General features: G+C 43.8%; 1 protein-coding gene across 3 annotated transcripts in view; it reads left to right on the top strand.

Annotated features, from left to right (window-relative positions):
• Positions 1-19,694, top strand: part of n4bp3 (NEDD4 binding protein 3) — a 97,361-nt gene that overhangs the window by 31,497 nt on the left and 46,170 nt on the right. The gene's annotated exons all lie outside the window — the stretch shown is intronic.

Genomic DNA, 19,694 nt, shown 5'->3' with positions numbered 1-19,694 from the left:
TTTCTATTTTCCATGGGTGCGTTCAAATGCCTCTTATTTTGTATATCACCAGTCTACACCTGGTTAACCCCATACTTATTAAAGTAACACCCTGTTTATTTGCATTTTTGAATGTTTGGCACATTGATCGGCCTTGTCTGAGGTCTAGGTGACCTGGTGTTATACTCAAAGCATACTGGCTCTTGATAACATCTCAGTTCCAGTGGTGAGCAGTTATTTTGGCTTTTATTTAAATGTGGAAAGACTGATATAAAGACACATTCTTGGCTGATGAGGTGATGCTGAGGCAAGTTTTGATGGGAGATTTCCATTTGCTGAGGAAATTGTTGAGACTTGAGTGTATTGGCCTGTAGGCAATTGAGTTGACACAGGTCACAGGTCCATTTGTGACTGCTTTGTTTATCCACCTTGCCATTCCAATTCAGAGCAGCTTCTACAAAAAACAGATTGACAGATTTAGTTTTCAGTGCTTGCTGCTATTCTTCTTGCAAACGTCAAAGTGTATTTGTATATTGATCTGAATTTGTTCAACTTTAAAGTGTAAATGTACTTTTGTGTTAACTAGCATGAGAAAAGCAAGTTGAAACATTTCTCTTTTAATTGTTCCATCGTTAGAAATAGAAATTTTGGATCAAATCTAAGGAATACTGCATGTGATCTTGGATGATATGTTGGATTGGATTAAGTAGTAGAAGTACAAGGGATTGCTACTACTGCACTAAACTCTCTTTCATGGTAATGTCAAGCAAGGTCATAGTTGAGATGTGATTTAGGCACTCCTCTCTCCTGACAAAAGAAAGCCTTTGTGGAGCAGTACAGCAAATTATATAGTCCTACATTTACAACAATAAACTTTTCTGTTGGTTCCCGCATCTTCTTACCACCATTTTTTGCCACCCCATCGTTGGATGGAATGCCTGCTTCAACAATATTGATACATTAACAGACTGGCCCATTCAAAATGTGTTGAGAACAGAATGTTCCTTAAATGACTACGTCACAATTGGATTGAATGTCTGGAAATTAGTTTCAAGATGTCTGTTCATATTGAGGAGCAACTGACAGATTTTTGTTGCCTCCATGAGTGATAGGGGGAGAAAGCAGGAAAGGGGTACTGATTTTGGATGATCAACCATGATCATATTGAATGGCGGTGCTGGCTCGAAGGGCCGAATGGCCTTCTCCTGCACGTATTTTCTATGTTTCTATGTCTCACTGTTGAGCTGGGTGGTAGCTTATGGCCCCTGTACATTATCAGGAGGAGAAACATATGGAAAATATGCTAATTTACTTACTGAATACCTTCGGCTGTTCAAGGATTTTGATAATAAGACTGCAATAGAGAGTCAGTTGGAACAGAGACAGCTGTAGGTATAAGCCTATGTATGATCTCTTCCTTTCCAAAAAAAAATCTGAATATTTTCACTCATCAATAAATTGTTCACGACGATGCTAGCTGCTGTCAACTTGAATTTGTCAGGAAGCATTCATGCTTGGAGAGTAAATTAACAGTAATTTGGTATGTTTTACCTTTCAAATTAATTCCCTTGTATCCCACCCACCACTCCCTTCCCTCAACCATTTTGGAAAATGTGTTCTGTTTACATAGAATTAAAATAAAGTTTTATTTTAGCAGTGGAATATTTCCACTTTCTGCACTGGGAAATTGCATTGTATAATTTAGAAGCAGGCACAGTGTTGATCTAATGAAGCTATCATATGGTTGGTTCTTTTAATACATTTGATCTGAATCTGGCCATCACTCGGGTCAGGTAGTTACTGGAAGACCTAAAGATCTATTTTTACATTGAATTTTGCCATTCGTCTGATTTTCTGGATTTTTGCAGGTTCTATGCTTTCAATCCCTTGTCTCCCTGTATCGTGTAACCTATTTGACTTGTAAGCAGATATAGTGAAACAGATTTAGCCAATGTTATTGACTGACTAAGATTTGCTGCTTTACTGGCAAGCATTGTGAGAGTCTCTCCCTCCAGCAATCTTTCAGATTTTGCATTCCAGATTCCAACCACCTTCTGGGTAAAAATGTTCAGCTACAGAAATGGGTGGGGAAATGGCAGATGGAGTTTAATCCGAGCAAATGTGAGGTGCTGCACTATGGGTGGTCATATGTAAGGTAAACATATACAATTAATAGCATGACATTCATGTACAGAGGGTTTAAGAAGGAACTGCAGATGCTGGAAAATCAAAGGTAGACAAAAGTGCTGGAGAAACTCAGCGGGTGCAGCAGCATCTGTGGAGCGAAGGAGGCAACTTTTCGGGTCGAAACCCTTCTTCAGACAGTACAGAGGGATCTTGAGGTCCAAGTCCATAATTCCCAGAAAGTGGCAACACAAGCAGTTAGTGGTAAAGAGGGTATATGGTTTACTTGCTTTCATAGGTCGGAGCATGGAGTATAAGAGTCAGGAAGTCATGATGGAGCTTTATAAGATTTTGGTTCGGCTGCATTTTGGAGTATTGCGTGCAGTTCTGGTTGCCCCCTAACAGGAAGGATGTGGAGTCTTTGGAAAGGGTCCAGAGGAGGTTTACCAAAATAATGCCTGGATTAGGGGGTATTAGCTACAGGGAGACCTTGGGCAGACTTGGATTGTTTTCTCAGGAACACTGGAGTTTGTGAGGAATCCTGATAGAAGTATAAAATTATGAGAGACATAGATAGTGTAGATTGTCAGACCTTTTTATCCAGGATGAAAAAATCAAATACTTGAGGCCTTAGTTTTACGGTGAAAGGGGCAATATTTAAAGGAGGCTAAACTAAGTGGGACCAGTTGAGTCCCTGTCGCACGGGAGTACTGGTCCCCCAACGCAATCCGTTCACCCAACGCAACATTCCACCGCTCACCCATAGCTCCCAACTGCGTTGGCGTGGCTCATTTCACCTCATATCCCCCTCCTCTTCACCCTCCCTCTTCTTTCCCCTCTCCTCCTCCAATCTCCCCCTCCCTTTCATTTCCCCTACCCTCAGTCACTCCCTCCCTCCCTCCCACCCTCCCTCTCTCCATAACTCCTCTCCCCTCCCTACCCCCCTCATATCCCTCCATCCCCCACTCCTCACCTCCCCTATCCCTCCTCACTTCACCCACTGCCCGCCTCTCCCTCTATGCCCCCTCCATCCCCACTCTCCCTCCTCACCTCGATCTCGAGGGTGCCGCTCCTTTCCCTCCTTGCATGCCCCTCCCTAACCTCTTCCTCACTCTCCTTTCCTCCTACCCTCAGTCACTCCCTCCCTCTAACTCCTCTCCCCTCCCTCCCTACCCACCCCCCCATCCCTCTATCCTCTCCCTCACTCCTCACCTCCCCCTCCCATACTGCCCTCCTCTCCCTCTAATCCCCACTCACTATTTCCCCCACTCGCCCTCCTCACTTCCCCCACTTTTCTCCCCTCTCCCTCCCTACCCCCTCTCCCTCAGTCCCCCCACTCTCCCACTTCACATCCCCAGGATCGCCAGGTTGCCGCTCCTTTCCCTCCTTACGTGCCGGAGCGGCGGCTGCGGGCTTCGGGCAGCTGCAGGCAGATAGGCGTGTCGCTTCGGAGGGTGGGCGCCGACAGGAAGGTGGGCGCCGGAGGTAGGCAGGCGCAGCTGGTGTCTGACAGCGAGGGCTGGCCAATCAGTGCGGCGATGGTGCAGGAAGGGGCATCGCCGTCTCGGCCGTGACTGACAGGAGAAGAGATATTTTAAAACTTAACTTTTAAAATATACCACCGATCGGAACAAAACCTGGTGCATTTGCAGCACAGGGCAATGGTGAGAAAGGTGGTAAAAAATTGTAGAGCTATCGCGTACTGTTTTTGCACAAATGTAACAACAACGCAAACCGGAAAATAACAAAATGACAATTTTAGTTATAGATAGATAGATAGATAGATAGATAGATAGATAGATAGATAGATAGAGTCAATGTTTTTCACAGAGGGTGGTTGGTACCTGGTATGCACTGTCGGGGTTGGGAGACTTTTGGATAGGCATATTGATATGTAGGGAATGGAGGGATATGGATTAAGTGCAAGTAGATCAGAGATGGTCTTGACATCATGTTGGACACATGTGGGCAGATGGGCCTGCTCTTGCGCTGCACTGTTCTATGTTCTTCCACTGATCCCCTCTAAATCTCCAACACCTTGCACTAAACCTATTTGTTTTAGACAACTCTGCTATGGGCAGGCCGGCCTTAAGCCGATTGGACCGATTGCTCCCAATTGGGCCCCGCGCCTAAGTGGGGCCCCTCGCTAGAGTAATCCAAAGCTCCGCTCTAGGATCTTTGGAGTAATCTACTCTCTGCTCGGGTAGATCTACCCCGGGTGGAGGGTGGAGAGAGAGTAGAAGGGGAAGAAAGGGGTAGAGGGGAGGGGGTGTGAGGGGGAATGGAGAAGGGGGAGAGTGGGAGGTCCCTCACGGTACCAGGGCAGCGCTCCCGCCCCTCCAGTCGCCGTGCTTCACGCACACAGCCCCGGCTCCACCCCTCTCTCTCCCTGGGGAGACGCGGTGAACAATACAGGGATGGCTGGGCCGGGGTTTGGAGCAACGTTTACAAACCTCGGCCTCAGCTCACACGCGTTCGCCCGGACCCTGGCATCCGCTCCTGCCGCCGGCCCTCTCCCTCCCTTCTCTTCCCTTCCCTCCCTCCCCTTCTTCCCTCCCTCCCTTCTCTCCTTCCTTCCCTCCCTTCTCTCCTTCCCTCCCTCCCTTCTCTCCCTCCCTCCCTTCTCTCCCTCCCTCCCTTCTCTCCCTCCCTCCCTTCTCTCCCTCCCTCCCTTCTCTCCCTCCCTCCATTCTCTCCCTCCCTACCTCCCTTCTCTCCCTCCCTTCTCTCCTTCCCTCCCTTCTCTCCTTCCCTCCCTTCTCTCCTTCCCTCCCTTCTCTCCTTCCCTCCCTCCCTTCTCTCCTTCCCTCATTCCCTTCTCCCCTTCCCTCCCTCCCTTCTCCCCTTCCCTCCCTCCCTTCTCTCTCTCTTTTCCCTTCTCTCCTTCCCTCCCTCCCTTCTTTCTCTCCTTCCTCTCTTTTTCCTTCTCTCCTTCCCTCCCTTTCTCCCCTCCCCATTCCCTTCTTTCTCTCCTTCCTCTCTTTTCCCATCTCTCCTCCCTACCTCCCTTTCTCTCCTTCCCTCCCTCCCTTCTTTCTCTACTTCCCTCACTCCCTTCTCTCCTCCCCCCCCCTCCCCCGCAACGCGCGCACACACACACACACACACATAACACACACACATAACGCACAGACATCTAACACACACACACATAACGCACAGGCAACACACACACACACACACACACACACACAACTAACTATTTCCATTCTCTATCTTTGATTGTAATCATGTTTAGTCTTTCCACTGACTGGGTAGCACGCAATAAAAAGCTTTTCACTGTACCTCGGAACATGTGACAGTAAACTAAATTGAACTGAATATTCTAAGGCTTATGAAGATAGCAAAAATCTTCCGCTCCTGATCATATATATCCCTCGACATTATGGGAAGCTAGAGAGGAAATTAAAGGCACCCTGGCTGAGAGCTATGAATCATTAAATACGGGGAGTTGCTAGAAGACTGGAGGCTGGCGGATGTGTTGACTCTGTTTAAAAAGTACCTGTTCAAGGAAAAGCATGGGAACTATAGGCCAGTGAGCAAGTTACTGGAGAGTGTTCTGAGGGATAAGATGGATATGCATTTGGATATACAGTACAAGGGTTCAAGCATCACAAAGTGCTTCATCAAGTAACATTAGTGGTGAGAGATGTAAAGGTTGATGACCAAAAAATCATTGTAAGGAGCATCTTAAGAGGATCAGAGAGTGGTGGAGAGTTCAGAGAGTAAATGAGAAGCTTAGAGCTTTGGCAGCAAAAGGCTTTGGCAGCTACGCATAGTGAATCTATCGCACTGAAAAAATGCCAATTTATTTGCAGTGTAATGCTTTGTTAAATCATTGCTGTGATTCAAAAACTTAGTGCTCCCTGCGTGATGGTTACATTGCACAGTTGAAATGTTACTGAATAACCTGAAACTTTTGGGGTTGAATTTAGTTTTAGGGAATGAGGAGGGCTTCCTATAAATAGCCAGATTGACAATTGAATGTTTGTGGCAAAGTATTCAATAAAATTTGTAAAGACCGAGCTCTTCTTATTTGAAATGTAAAATAAAATCTAAGAGTTCTAATAAAGTTCAAGGAAAAAGATTTTGAATTGATGTAAGTCTAGGTTTTCTTCACTTTGCTGACCCAGAATGTGGAAGTAAAATCTGTGATTCATAATGTGTTTTGAACCTAGGTTCTGAGACCATGTTTTGTTTTGACTTAGTGTTGCACTTATGCTGTTACAGCATGTCCTTTTTTTTTAATCAGACTTTGTTTCAATTGAGTTTCAGAAGCGTGGGAAGAATGTCTGATTCCCTGAATGAGCTACTGTATTTAGACTGCCTGCATTTCTTTTGACAATTGTATCCCTGTACATTGCAGGGTTGGGCAGGATTTGATTTATGTACAAAGATGGCTCTGATAAAGGTCATTGTTTTTCTGCAGGAGTTTATAATTCCTGCCAGGCGCCACTGATGCAGAGCTATACAATGTTGATAAATCCCTTGTATCAATGCATTCCGTGGAGGTTTCTTCCTGGTGCCAAATATATAATTTTGGTAACAGCAGTTTTTATAGTATAAATACAACTTTTGTTCACATTTTCTTAACTTTTGAAAATAAATATTGGATGCTGAATAACCCCTGGAAATTAGTGGCGATGTTAACTATCACGAGTTGATGAGTTGAAATTGCAACCAGAGACAAAAGCAAGTGGAGTATGTATGGCTCATTAAAGATTAGTGCATGCAGAAAAACACCATGGTGCAATGACTTCTTACCTTGTATGACTCACTATTTTGTGATCTGCAAGTTGTCTTCCATGACATTATTTTGCTCTGTGCTGTTCGCACATTCACCCTGTGAGCGATTGTAATGAATGATTGCAGATCCACTTCTGGGACCAACATGCAGAGTCTCCTTGCTTGGGTGCCATCTTGCTTAAAAATTAATAAGCTGATTAGGAAAGCATTGGGCATGTCTGCCTTTTGTTGCCCAAAGCTTAGAATAAAACAACCATTGTTGTGGAAACAGAATCCTCAAAACATTTGTTTTTATTTTTTAAACAGGACCAAGAGCTGGGAATTAGAATTAGTCTCAATACTTTTTTTGGCCAATTGGCACGGTTAAACGATTTTTAAAAAATTCAATGGTGCCAGCAAATATTTATAATGGAATACAAAGAAATGCAAGATGGATTGAGAAAAGTGAAAATGGGATTAGCAGAATCACCATTTTGGACTCTATCTGCTGCTATACATCCAGTTGATAAATAAAGGATTATTCTTGAGCCTGCACTCAGCTTCGTTCAAACAATGTGAAAGGCTGAGCGAAGAGTGAAAATTGAATGAAGAGTGAAAGAGGGGGTGTGGCTGGTAACTGGAGGTTTTATCATGTTTGTTTACTGAATTGAGGTTGAATTTACTGAATTGAGATTGAATTTACTGAATACAGCAAATGATGCGTGTCTGAGAAATATGTTTGGTATCCTGGATAGTGGAAAAGGGGGAAGTAAATGAGTAGGCATCTAATCTGTTGGCATGGAAAAATGCAGTGGAAAGAGAAGAAACGACGGAGGAGTGAATCACAAAGGAAATTGTCCCATTGGAAAGTTTAAAACGTACGCGGGGGAAGCAATGTGTTTTGTGGTGGCATCAGGCAAGAGGTTCCGATATTCCAGAGGTGATGATCTGAGATATGTGTAGATTTCTAGAGTGGAAAGGGAATGGAACCTGGAAGTGGTTCTAGAAAAGAGTAGATTGGGTGACATTAGGATGGCAAATGCAATGCGAATAATTCGAGGCACATTGTCAACCACAAGTCAACCACAGTCAGAGCAAAACCTTTCTCATGATGAGAAAAGGAAACTCATTATGGCATTATCATGACAGAGCATAGTCAAAATTATTGTGTGATAGACTGGGATAATGGATTGGATTTTTAATGCAAGAAACAGGTTAGGAGAAAATTGGCCAAGATAACTGCAAAGCTGTGGGATGGAAGTGGACAATGGTCACTAGCTAATGCCTGAGATGGAGAATTTTGGGAGGGGAAGAGGGGAATTGGAGATTATTCTCTTGAAGGTGCATGTTAGAAGAAGATTGATAGCAAGCTTCATGTATTTTCTAGTTTCTATGTAGTGTAGGACACAGTACATGTGCTGTCATCATGCAGCAAGGAAACGGGGATCATTTCATTGGATTGTGTCGGCTTCCTGATCTCGTCCATTCATTTTCTTTCCAGAGCTATGTAGGGATTCCCCTGCCCACCGTTCCACCCTAGAAACATCCGCTTTTAGAAATCCTTCTCAGACCATTCCAAATATGTTGTTTTGTCCTTTTCCCTGGTGCATTGAGTTTAAAAGTTAGGTCATGTTGCACCTTTTTAAAACATTGGTTATGCCACATTTGGACAAGAATGTGCAGTTCTAGTCACTTCATTACAGGGATGTGGAGGCTTTGTAGAGGGTGCTGGAGAGGTTTACCAGAAAGCTGTCTGGATTAGAGGGTATTCACTACAAGGAGAGATTGCACAGCCAGATTATTTCCCCTGGAGCATTGAAGGTTGAGAGATCTGTTAGGAATATATATAAAATTATGATGGGACATTTTGGTTGGTTTGGGCAAGTTGGGCCGAAGGGCCTGTTTCCACGCTGTATGACTCGATGAGAGGCATAGATCAGTAGGTGATCAGAATCGTTTTCCCAGGATGGAAATGTCAATGACTAGAGGGCATAGTATTAAATTCAGAAGGGGAAACTTTAAAGGCGATGTGCAAGGCAAATGTTTTGTACAGAGAATGGTAGAAGCTGATATACTGGCATTTAAGGGTTTTTTAGATAGGCACAGGGAATAGAGTCATGGAGTTATACAGCATGGAAACATGCCCTTCAGCCCATAACATCTCAACTTCTATACTCAATCCCCTGACTGATGAAGGCTAATGTGTCAAAAGCCTTCTTGACCACCCTATCCACCTGTGATGGTGCTTTCAAGGAACTATGTGCCTCCACTCCTAAATCTTTCTGCTCTACAACACTCCCCAGAGCCTTGTCATTCATTGTGAAGGTCCTGCCATTGTTTGACTTCCGAAAATGCAACATCTCACACTGATCTTCTGTATTAAATTCCCTCAGTCCACTTGCCCAATTAATCAAGATCATGAGTAAAGGTTGATAGCCATCTTTGCTATCTACAATACGACCCACTTTAGTGTTATTTGCATATTTACTTATCCTGCCTTGTACATTCTCACCTAAATTGTTGATATAAACCACAAACAGCATTGCGGCCAGCACCAATCCCTGAGGAACATCACTAGTCATGCATTTCCAACCTTCCACTATCACCCTCTGCTCCCTTCCATGAATCCAATTTTCTGTTACTTTAAGCAAGGTCGCACAGTATACCAAAGTTAAAGTAATCCATTGGCTGCAGTGCAAGTAGAATGCAAGAAGCAACAGATTTCAGGTACTCTTTGTTGCTTTTACCTTTTTGTTTAGGGTGTGATGCAATGACAGCATTATGGTTTGTGGCCAAAACTCGATGGTCTGTGTGATTTACCAAAAGCTGCACTCACTTTCGAGTTCTCTTCAATCAGAAGAGTTGTGATTTAGTGCAATCCATTTCATGTGCTTACCAAACCAAGCCTACTTTATAGTGATTACATTTTCACTGGATGTTACCATTGTGCTGAGTTGCACACTGTTGGTCTGCTTGACTTTTTCCTGCCTTGTGAAATAGTAATTTAACATCTTTCTCATCACACTAATTATATCCTTCTTATAAAGGAGCCATTTATTATGAGTTAATTAATTGATGACGTGAATGAAAGAGGATACTGTATACTTGGTAGACATAAAATGCTGAAGTAACTCAGCGGGGCCAGGATAAAACTTGGATTTGTTTCCAGCTTCAATTTGATGGTATCGGATGCTAATGGGAATGAAGAAAAGTTTTGTTTTACTCTATTTTCAGGCCTTATAAGTGCTTCTGTGTTACCTATGGGGTGAGGATCTTGATTGTCATGTGTACACACACAGCCAGACATACAACCTACTTCATAATGAAATAATAAAATCAAGTGATGCTCTTCCTTTTCAGTAAAATGCAGATAATTAATTTTTAATTGTCTTAAGGAAAAGTGATCAGGGAATTGAAATATTTTCAAGTTGATTACAATGATTGTGATCCCTTGCTAGAACAGGTCAAGAGAAAACTGCCCTACAAGATTTCATTGTGGACCTATTTTTTGATGTTAGTGACGGATAATGCCATATGCAAATCCATTTCTTCCACACAAGGGAATTTATTTTTGAATATTAAGCCCATGCTTCCTGATGAAGGAGCTGATTATTCATAATTAAATGCTGATTGAAATTCCATGGAAATGTTAATGCCCGGAAGAGCTGTGCCTAGTTTCAACTGACAACCTGTTTTTAATGTAATGTCCCGATTAAAAGCTCTCCTGTGATGTTATTTTATAGTTTCTGTTTTAGTTTGCCCATAGGCAAGTACTGTGCCTGTTTACCTGCTCCTGATGAAACTGCTTGGGATCTTTCTATCCGGTCTGATGAGTCAATGATGCTATGTTTTCACTGTTACGGAATCCGAGATCAATATCAGCTGTGCTCTCTCGCCTGCAGATCTTGAGAACCGGTTCAAATTTCAAGCAATCGGTTATACAATAGGCGACCGAGATTCAAATTGGAATCCAGAGTTGCATAAAGAAATTTGAGCAGTGTTTCTCTCCGGACACATCTGTTACTTGGGAGCTTAGAAATCTGAAATTATAAATACGTTACGGTGACACTTCAAACAATATCCTTCTTTTAACACTGAACTATAAAAACAAAATGAAAATCAAAAAGCTGCAGATATTGAAAATCCAAAACGAAACTAGAAAATGCTGGATATACTAAGCAGGTCAGCCTGCATCTGCGTCTGAAGAAGGGTTTCGGCCCGAAACGTCGCCTATTTCCTTCGCTCCATAGATGCTGCTGCACCCGCTGAGTTTCTCCAGCAATTTTGTGTACCTTCAGCCTGCATCTTTGTTTGGTTTCTTCAATGTACATGAGGCCACATTATGAGCACCAAATACAGTACACTAGATTGGGAGATGTACAAATTAATTGTTTAACTCAAAACACTGAGTGTTTGGATGGTGGGAAGGGAGATCAAAGGACAAGCGTTGCAATGCCTATGATTGCGAGTGGAAGTGCTATAAGAAGGGGAATATTTGGTGGGGACGGAATAATGGAGCAAATGAAAGGAAAGGTCCCATGTGGCCGATGGTGGAAACGGTTGGACTTCTGAGGAAATAGCAGGATAGACAAAGGAGAGTCAGTGAATGTTGTTTACCTGGAATTTTAGAATGCCTTAGATAAGGTGCTGCATGTGAGGTTGCAAAAGAAGATGAGAGCCCATGATATTAGAGGGAAGTTGGCTGATAGGTACAAGACAAAGACTGGGAATAAAGGATGCTATTTCTGTTTGGCTGCCAGTGACTAGCGGCGTTCCACTGGGGTCACTACTCTGTTCACCTTGTATATTAATGATTTTGATGAGGGAATTGAAGACTTTGTGGCCACGTTTGCAGATTATATGAAGATAGGTGGAGGGGCAGGCAATGTAGAGAAAGCAGGGAAGCTGCAGAAGGACTTGGACGGGCTCGGAGAGTGGGCAAAGAAGTGCCAGATAGAATACAGCGTAGCAAAGTGTGGAGTTATGCATTTTGGTAGTGGGAATAAAGGTGTAGACTATTTTCTAAATGGGGAGAGGATTCAGAAATCAGAGGTGCAATGGGACTTGGCAATGTTGGGGCAGGATTCCCACAAAGTTAATTTGAAAGTTTAATCGGTAGTCAGGGAGGCAAATGCATTGTTAGCGTTTATTTTGAGAGGACTAGAATATAATAACAGGATGTAATGCATTGGAGAGGTCCTAGAGGAGGTTTACGAAAATGGAATGATTGGGTTAATGTATGATGAGCATTTAACGACACTGGGCCTGTACTTGCTCGTCTTTAAAAGGATAAGGGGGGACCTCATTGAAACTTACCGAATAGTGAATGGCCTGGATAGAGTGGATGTGGAGAGGATCTTTCCACTACTGGGAGGGTCTAGGACCAGAGGCCACAGCCTCAAACTAGAAGGACGCAACTTTAGAAAGGAGATGAGGAGGAATTTCTGTAGTCAGAAGGTGATGAATCTGTTAAAATCACTAAGTAGGGCAGAAACAATCTTCCTGATGTACTAGTGGCCAGAGGATCTGGGGTGACGGAGAAACTGAAGGAAATCCACCTTAGGCGGGAAATGGTGTTGGGTAGACTGATGGGACTGAAGGCTGTTAAATTCCCAGGGCCTGATGGTCTGCATCCCAGGGTACTTAAGGAAGTGGCTCTAGAAATTGTGGATGCTTTGGTGATAATTTTCCAATGTTCTATAGACTCTGAGGAATCGAATATAGGAGGAATCGAATATAGCAGCAAGGAGGTCCTTCTGCAGTTGTACAGAGCCCTAGTGAGACCAAATCTGGAGTATTGTGTGCAGTTTTGGACCCCTAATTTGAGGAAGGACATCCTTGCGATTGAGGGAGTGCAGCGTAGGTTTACAAGGTTAATTCCCGTGATGGCGGGACTGTCATATGCTGAGAGAACGGAGCAGCTGGGCTTGTACACTCTGGAGTTTAGAAGGATGAGAGGGTATCTCATTGAAGCATATAAGATTGTTAAGGGATTGGACACGCTAGAGGCAGGAAACATGTTACCGATGTTGGGGGGAGTCCAGAACCAGGGGCCACAATTTAAGAATAAGGAGTAAGCCATTTAGAACGGAGACGAGGAAACAATTTTTCTCACAGAGAGTGGTGAGTCTGTGGAATTCTCTGCCTCAGAAGGCGGTGGAGGCGGGTTCTCTGGATGCTTTCATGAGAGCTAGATGGGGCTTAAAAATAGCGGAGTCGGGGGATATGGGCAGAAGGCAGGAACGGGGTACTGATTGGGGATGATCAGCCATGATCACATTGAATGGCGGTGCTGGCTCGAAGGGCCGAATGGCCTACTCCTGCACCTATTGTCTATTGTCTATTGTCTATTGACTCAGGATCAGTTCCTGTGGATTGGAGGGTAGCTAATGTTATCCCAATTTTTAATAAAGGCGGGAGAGAGAAAACAGGGAATTATAGACCAGTTAGCCTGACATCGGTGGTAGGGAAGATGCTGGAGTCAATTATAAAAGATGAAATAGTCGCACATTTGGAAGCAGTAACAGGATCTGTCCGAGTCAGCATGGATTTACGAAGGGGAAATCATGCTTGACTAATCTTCTGGAATTTTTTGCGGATGTAACTAGGAAAATGGACAAGGAAGAGCCAGTGGATGAAGTGTACCTGGACTTTCAGAAAGCATTTGATAAGGTCCTACATAGGAGATTAGTGGGCAAAATTAGGGCACATGGTATTGGGAGTAGAGTGCTGATATGGATAGAAAATTGGTTGGCAGACAGGAAACAAAGAGGTAGGGATTAACGGGTCTCTTTCAGAATGGCAGGCAGTGACTAGTGGTGTTGGTCGGTGCTGGGACCGCAGCTATTTACAATATACATCAATGATTTGGATGAAGGGATTCAAAGTAACATTAGCAAATTTGCAGATGACACGAAGCTGGGTGGCAGTGTGAACTGTGAGGAGGATGCTATGAGAATGCAGGGTGACTTGGACAGGTTGGGTGAGTGGGCAGATGCATGGCAGATGCAGTTTAATGTGGATAAATGTGAGGTTATCCACTTTGGTATCAAAGACAGGAAGGCAGATTACTATCTGAAAGGGGTAAAGTTGGGAAAAGAGAAAGTACAACAGGATCTGTGGGTCCTTGTTCATCAGTCTATGAAAGTAAGCATGCAGGTACAACAGGCAGTGAAGAAAACAAATGGCATGTTGGCCTTCATGACAAGAGGGGTCGAGTACAGGAGCAAAGAGGTCCTTCTGCAGTTGTACAGGGCCCTAGTGAGACCACACCTGGAGTATTGTGTGCAGTTTTGGTTCCCTAATTTGAGGAAGGACATCCTTGCTATTGAGGGAGTGCAGCGTTGGTTTACAAGGTTAATTCCCGGGATGGCGGGACTGTCATATGCTGAGAGAATGGAGCGGCTGGGCTTGTACACTCTGGAATTTAGGATGAGAGGGTATCATATTGAATGGCACATCTGATGGCACACCGCCATTCAAGAGAGAGCTAGATAGGGCTCTTAAAGATAGCGGAGTCAGGGAATATGGGGAGAAGGCAGGAACGGAGTATTGATTGGGGATGATCAGCCATGATCACATTGAATGGCGGTGCTGGCTCGAAGGGCCGAATGGCCTACTGCTGCACCTATTGTCTATTGTTGAATTCATTGCTGGAGATAGCTGAGGAAGCTAAAGGGCCTGCCCCACTTGGGCGTCATTTGCACGTCACGCAGATGGCGCGCAAAGATTTTGTACATCCCAAAATCCTGGGGCGCGACCGCGCATCACTGCCTACGTCACCACGCACCATGCGGGCGTAATGCGCACCATGTGCAGCACGACACGCGCGTCATGCGTCGTGACGCGTAAATGATGTCGCGTAAATTACGTGCAAATGACGCCCAAGTGGGACAAGCCCTTAAGTCATTGGGTGTTTTTAAGGTGGGGATTGACAGATTGTTGATTAGTATGGGTGTTGGGGGATATGGGAGAAGGCAGGAGAATGGGATTGAGAGGGAAGGGTAGATTAGCCATTATTAAATGGTGGAGTGGACTCAATGGGTCGAATTGCTTCCATGGCAAGAACAAATGTTTTAATTTTATTTCACGCCCAAGAAAAAGTTGATCGGCCTTAGGATTTTAAAAAGTGCCTATTTGTAATCCAAATCCACGTAGATTAAGATGAGATCATTACTGGAAAAAAAAGCAACCAGAAAATATCCTGATAATCATTGAAAAATGTTTATAGATTTGTCAAAGCATCAATTAAAATTAAACAAGTCAACAAAATGATTGTAATAGAATTTCTTGTATTCAATTAATTGCCCATTCACACCTCTTTGTGGAGCTGTTCATTGGCTTGTGGGCACTTGAACAGGTTTAATAAATAGCTTTCCATTTCACTGATTACCTTTGTGAATGTCCTCGTTGACAGCCCTTGAAGTGAATAAACGAAGCATTTCACACTACGATTAGCTTCCTGGCTGTAGTGAAAGGCATGTAAGTAATTCTAGTCGTGCTCTATGCCAGGAAGATTCGCCACAAAAAGCACACAATGACTGACCATTTACTCCTTTTGTAACAGTGAATAGGAATGTGTCTGAGGATATGTTGAATTATTGAGCATCAAATGTAAAGAGTGGTGGACATGTTGTATTTCCAGTTTCTTATTCATGGGCTGGTCCTTGCGGCTGGGGGTGGACCATATCTCAGACTTGCTCCTTGGTATGAATCTAAATATTCTGAAAAGGTGATAGTTTTGACTTTGTACTGAAGCGTAGTTGCCCATGTGCCACAGTGTTAATACAGCAGTGCGGAGAGCTTTCTGCTGCCTCTGTGGAATGGGAGCACTTTAAGTCAGATGCTTATTTTTAAATCCTTATTGTTGATTGTGCTGTGGGAAAAATATTAAAACAATACCTTTTCAGAGATCTGTTATTTTTGGATATCGGGCCAACTCTTTTTCTATTTCTTACAGTCATTGGCATTTGATGACTTTGGGCACAGTGAATGAGTGAGACTCGATTAATGCGTCCGACTGCAGACTCTGGAAGTCAACTATTTGTGGGTCCCACAAGTGCTTTGATGTTTGAGTGGATTTGTATTTGGGAGCTTCCTTATTGAATGCCAATGGTGGAATATATTCATCAAATCTAGAAACACCTATTAACACCTGGAGTGGACTGAGTTGTCTGCATGCTCGTATTTTTTTAAAAATGCAAGAAATAATGTGTTCTTCATGATGAAGAATTTGTGTTTGCAATAGCCTTAAAACCAAATCTTAGAATATTCCTCCCATCTAATATTGCATTGATCATTTTGACCAAAGATCCTAGAGGAGCTCCTCTAGTACCTTTGAATTTGACTGCGGTTGAGTTTTGGGATCTTTTAAATCAAGGTACTTACTGATTGAAAAGGGCTTGTTGCCTGGCCTTTCAGACCTTGCCAATGAGAATCTCATTGAGCAACATTAAATGAAAATATGAAGGGTGACAAAATGTGTAAGATAATTTGAATATCCTGTCAGACATGGTGTATGTCTAATCACTGAGACTAATGCATAGTGGGGTTGCTATGAGATCATGTGGTTAATCATTTGTATGGTCATACCATGCTCATAGCTTCAGTTGAAGAGTGACCATTACAATAAACAGTTGAGTATTTAAAGCTTTATAGTGAATGAATGAAAGTGACATCCAATTCTTAGCCAGTTTAGTGAAACCCACAGTACATTGCAGAGCCATTGGTTTGTTGGAGCAGAATTGGGCCATTCGGCCCATCGAATAGTGCATTTGGCAACATCCTGGTGAAACTGTTCAGAGAGGACCTATAGATATAATGTGATGTATTGTTGTAGCTCATTATCCCCAGCAGAGGAATGAGGAGACGGAGCACCCTTGAATGTGCCAGTGGCAAAACAAGAACAGATTTTCTGTGTGGTTTCTGAATCTGAATTCTCTTGATCAATCATGAAAATTGTTCATATTCGAGTCACTTGAACGCTGTTACATCCTTTTTCCTTCTCATCTCAGTAGCCAATCTGAATTTAAGCACATTATGCTGGACGAGCATTTATTTGCTCGATCGCGCTGACTTTTTTTCTCTTGTGTGCAGGCATCACCGTTGTATTCAGTGACTTTGAAAATACATCGGCATCTGCAGTCTCACTACAGATGGAATGGGGGAGTTGTGTTGTTCACCAATAACCTTGGCACACTGTCACAGTACTTAGTTATTCCAATTCAAATCGTCCCATTGCTAATAATGTCTGACATGGATCTTGCTCCCAGTTCTCCTGGAGCAATCATTACCCTTTAACTCGTGAAGATTACTTCTTAGAGCAGCTTGTAGTTGAATCTACTAGGGGAAAGGCAATTCTGGATATGGTATAGTTAGGATTTAGTATCATGTAATGAACCAGATTTGATTAGGGAGCTTATGGTAAAGCATCCACTAGGAGGTAGTGACCATCTATACTATTACTAAAACTCATCTTGACCACTTCCAGTTTGCTTTTTTTTTAATGTGTGCAAAAACGGTGCCCTTTACCGCTAGGATTTTTTCCGACACCTTACTCACCGTTCTCCTCTTCTCCAAGCGCACCAAGTTTTGTTCCGATCGGTGGAAGATTACAAAAGTTATGAAGGTTTAAAATATTGTGAGATCAGCAGATTGGTCTCCTCACCTGTCGGTCACCATGAAGGTAACGCCACTTCCGGCACTCGCTGGAGAATAAAGCTCCGGAGGCGGGGCTGAGTGAACAAGTGCTGATTGAGTCCGCAAGAGTGGAGTCGGGAAAGTCGCTGTGTACATGGCCAGTGGCCACTGAGTGGAGTCCCTTCCCCCTCCCCCTCCTCCCCACATACACCCACTTCCCCCCCCTTCTCCCCACACCCCCCCCCCATGCCACCCCAACCCCCCATGCCACCCCTGCCCAACCCACCCCCCATGCCACCCCCTCTCCCACACCATAGTGGAATATTGCATTGGGAATGGGTTGTATTGGGGGACCAGGCCTCCCTTGTTACTGGGACCCAATGGGTTCCACATTGGCCTGCCCCACTTTCACGACCGAATTCACGACCTTTTTTACTCGTGGACATTTTTCATCATGTTGAAAAAACGCCCCGACCTACTTGATGCCACGAGTACCTACGACTAGCATCACGACCTACCTACGACCTCGCGACGACCATGCTGCGAATATGAGTCAAGGGCAAACTCAGCAGAGGTCGTGAATTAGGTCGTGAAAGTGGGACTGGCCCTTAAGTCTAGTAATATGATAAAATTCAACTTGCAATTTGAGAAGGAGAAAATGAAATTGGATGTTGTGGTATTACTGTTGAGCAAATGTGACTACATAGGCATGAGGGAGGAACTGGCTAAAGTTGATTGGAAAGGGACCCGAACAGGAATGACAGTGAAACAGCAATGGCAAGAATTTCTGGGAATAATTCTGAAAACACAGAATCTTTTCATTTCAAAGAGGAAGAAAGGTTCTAAGTGGAGAATGAGGTGACCGTGGCTGACAAGGGAAGTCGAAGATGACATTAAGTTAAAAGAGGTGTACAACACTACATAAATTAGTGGGAAGCTAGAGGATTGGGAAGCTTTATTTAAAAAAAAACCCAACAAAAGCTAACAAAAAGAATATACAGAGAGAAAATATGAAAGTAAGCTAGCCTATAATACGAAAGAGGATAGCAAAAGTTTCTTTATATATATATATATAAAGAGTAAAAATGAGGCATTGGACCACTGACGGAACTTGGTCTGTACTCACTCAAGTTTAGAAGAGTGAGGGGGGACCACATTTAAGGGCTGGATAGAATTGATGTGGATAGACTAGTGGCAGAGTTAAGGACTCAGAATAAAAGGAAATAGCCTCAGAATAGAAGGACACACCTTTAGAAAGGAGATGAAGAATTTCTTTAGTCGGGGTGGGAAATCTTTGGAATTCATTGCGGCAGACTGCTGTCGAGGTCAAATCATACATTATTAAGGCGGAGATTGACAGATTCTTGATAATTAAGGGGGTCAAGGATTATGGGGAGAAAGAAGTAGAATGGGGTTGAGAGGGAAAGATTGATCAGCCATAATTGAATGACGGAGTAGGGCCGAATGGATTAATTCTGCTCCTATAACTTATGAACATGAATTGTCAGATGAATTGAATTGAATTTCCTTTATTTTCATTCAAACTATAGTTTGAACGAAATTGCGTACCTTGCAGTCATGACAGAAAAAAATCAACAAAACACACAATGAACACAGTTTAACACAAACATCCATCACAGTGACTCTCCAGGCACCTCGTCACTGTGATGGAAGGCAAAAAGGCTTATCTCTTCCTTGCTTGTTTTCCGGTGCGTCGATGCGATCAAGGCTCTCGATGTTGGAGGCGCCCCCCCCCCGGTAAGTCCCGCGGCCAATTCCAAGCTCCGCGAACGGGCCGATTCAAACTCCGCGACCCAGGGCGGACGAAGCTGCCACCCTCCAGTCCAGCAGACGAAGCTGTTGTTGCGGGAACTCCCGAGAATCGGTCACCAATGTGACCTGCGAGCTCACAATGTTACTGTCCACAGGGCCCACGGCCGAAGCCTCTGAAGCTCCGAAGTCGGGTCGTAGCCACAGTGACACCACAGCCTCCAAAGTCAGCCAGCTCCGTGATGGTAAGTCCACAGGCTCTGCCACCGGAGCCTCAAGGTCGATTCCAGTTGGGGGCCGCCAGCTCCACGATATTAGGCCTCAGCGCAGACTGAGACGGAGATACGACAAGGAAAAGGTCGTATCACCGTTGAAGGAAGAGGTTTAAAAAAAAGTTTCCCCGACCCCCCACACATACACAACTAAAAATAAACTAAAACATACATCTATCAAAACAA

The sequence above is a fragment of the Amblyraja radiata genome, chromosome 11 (assembly GCF_010909765.2).
Source record: "Amblyraja radiata isolate CabotCenter1 chromosome 11, sAmbRad1.1.pri, whole genome shotgun sequence".
Lineage (NCBI taxonomy): Eukaryota > Metazoa > Chordata > Chondrichthyes > Rajiformes > Rajidae > Amblyraja > Amblyraja radiata.
This window is presented reverse-complemented; position numbering and strand designations above follow the sequence as displayed.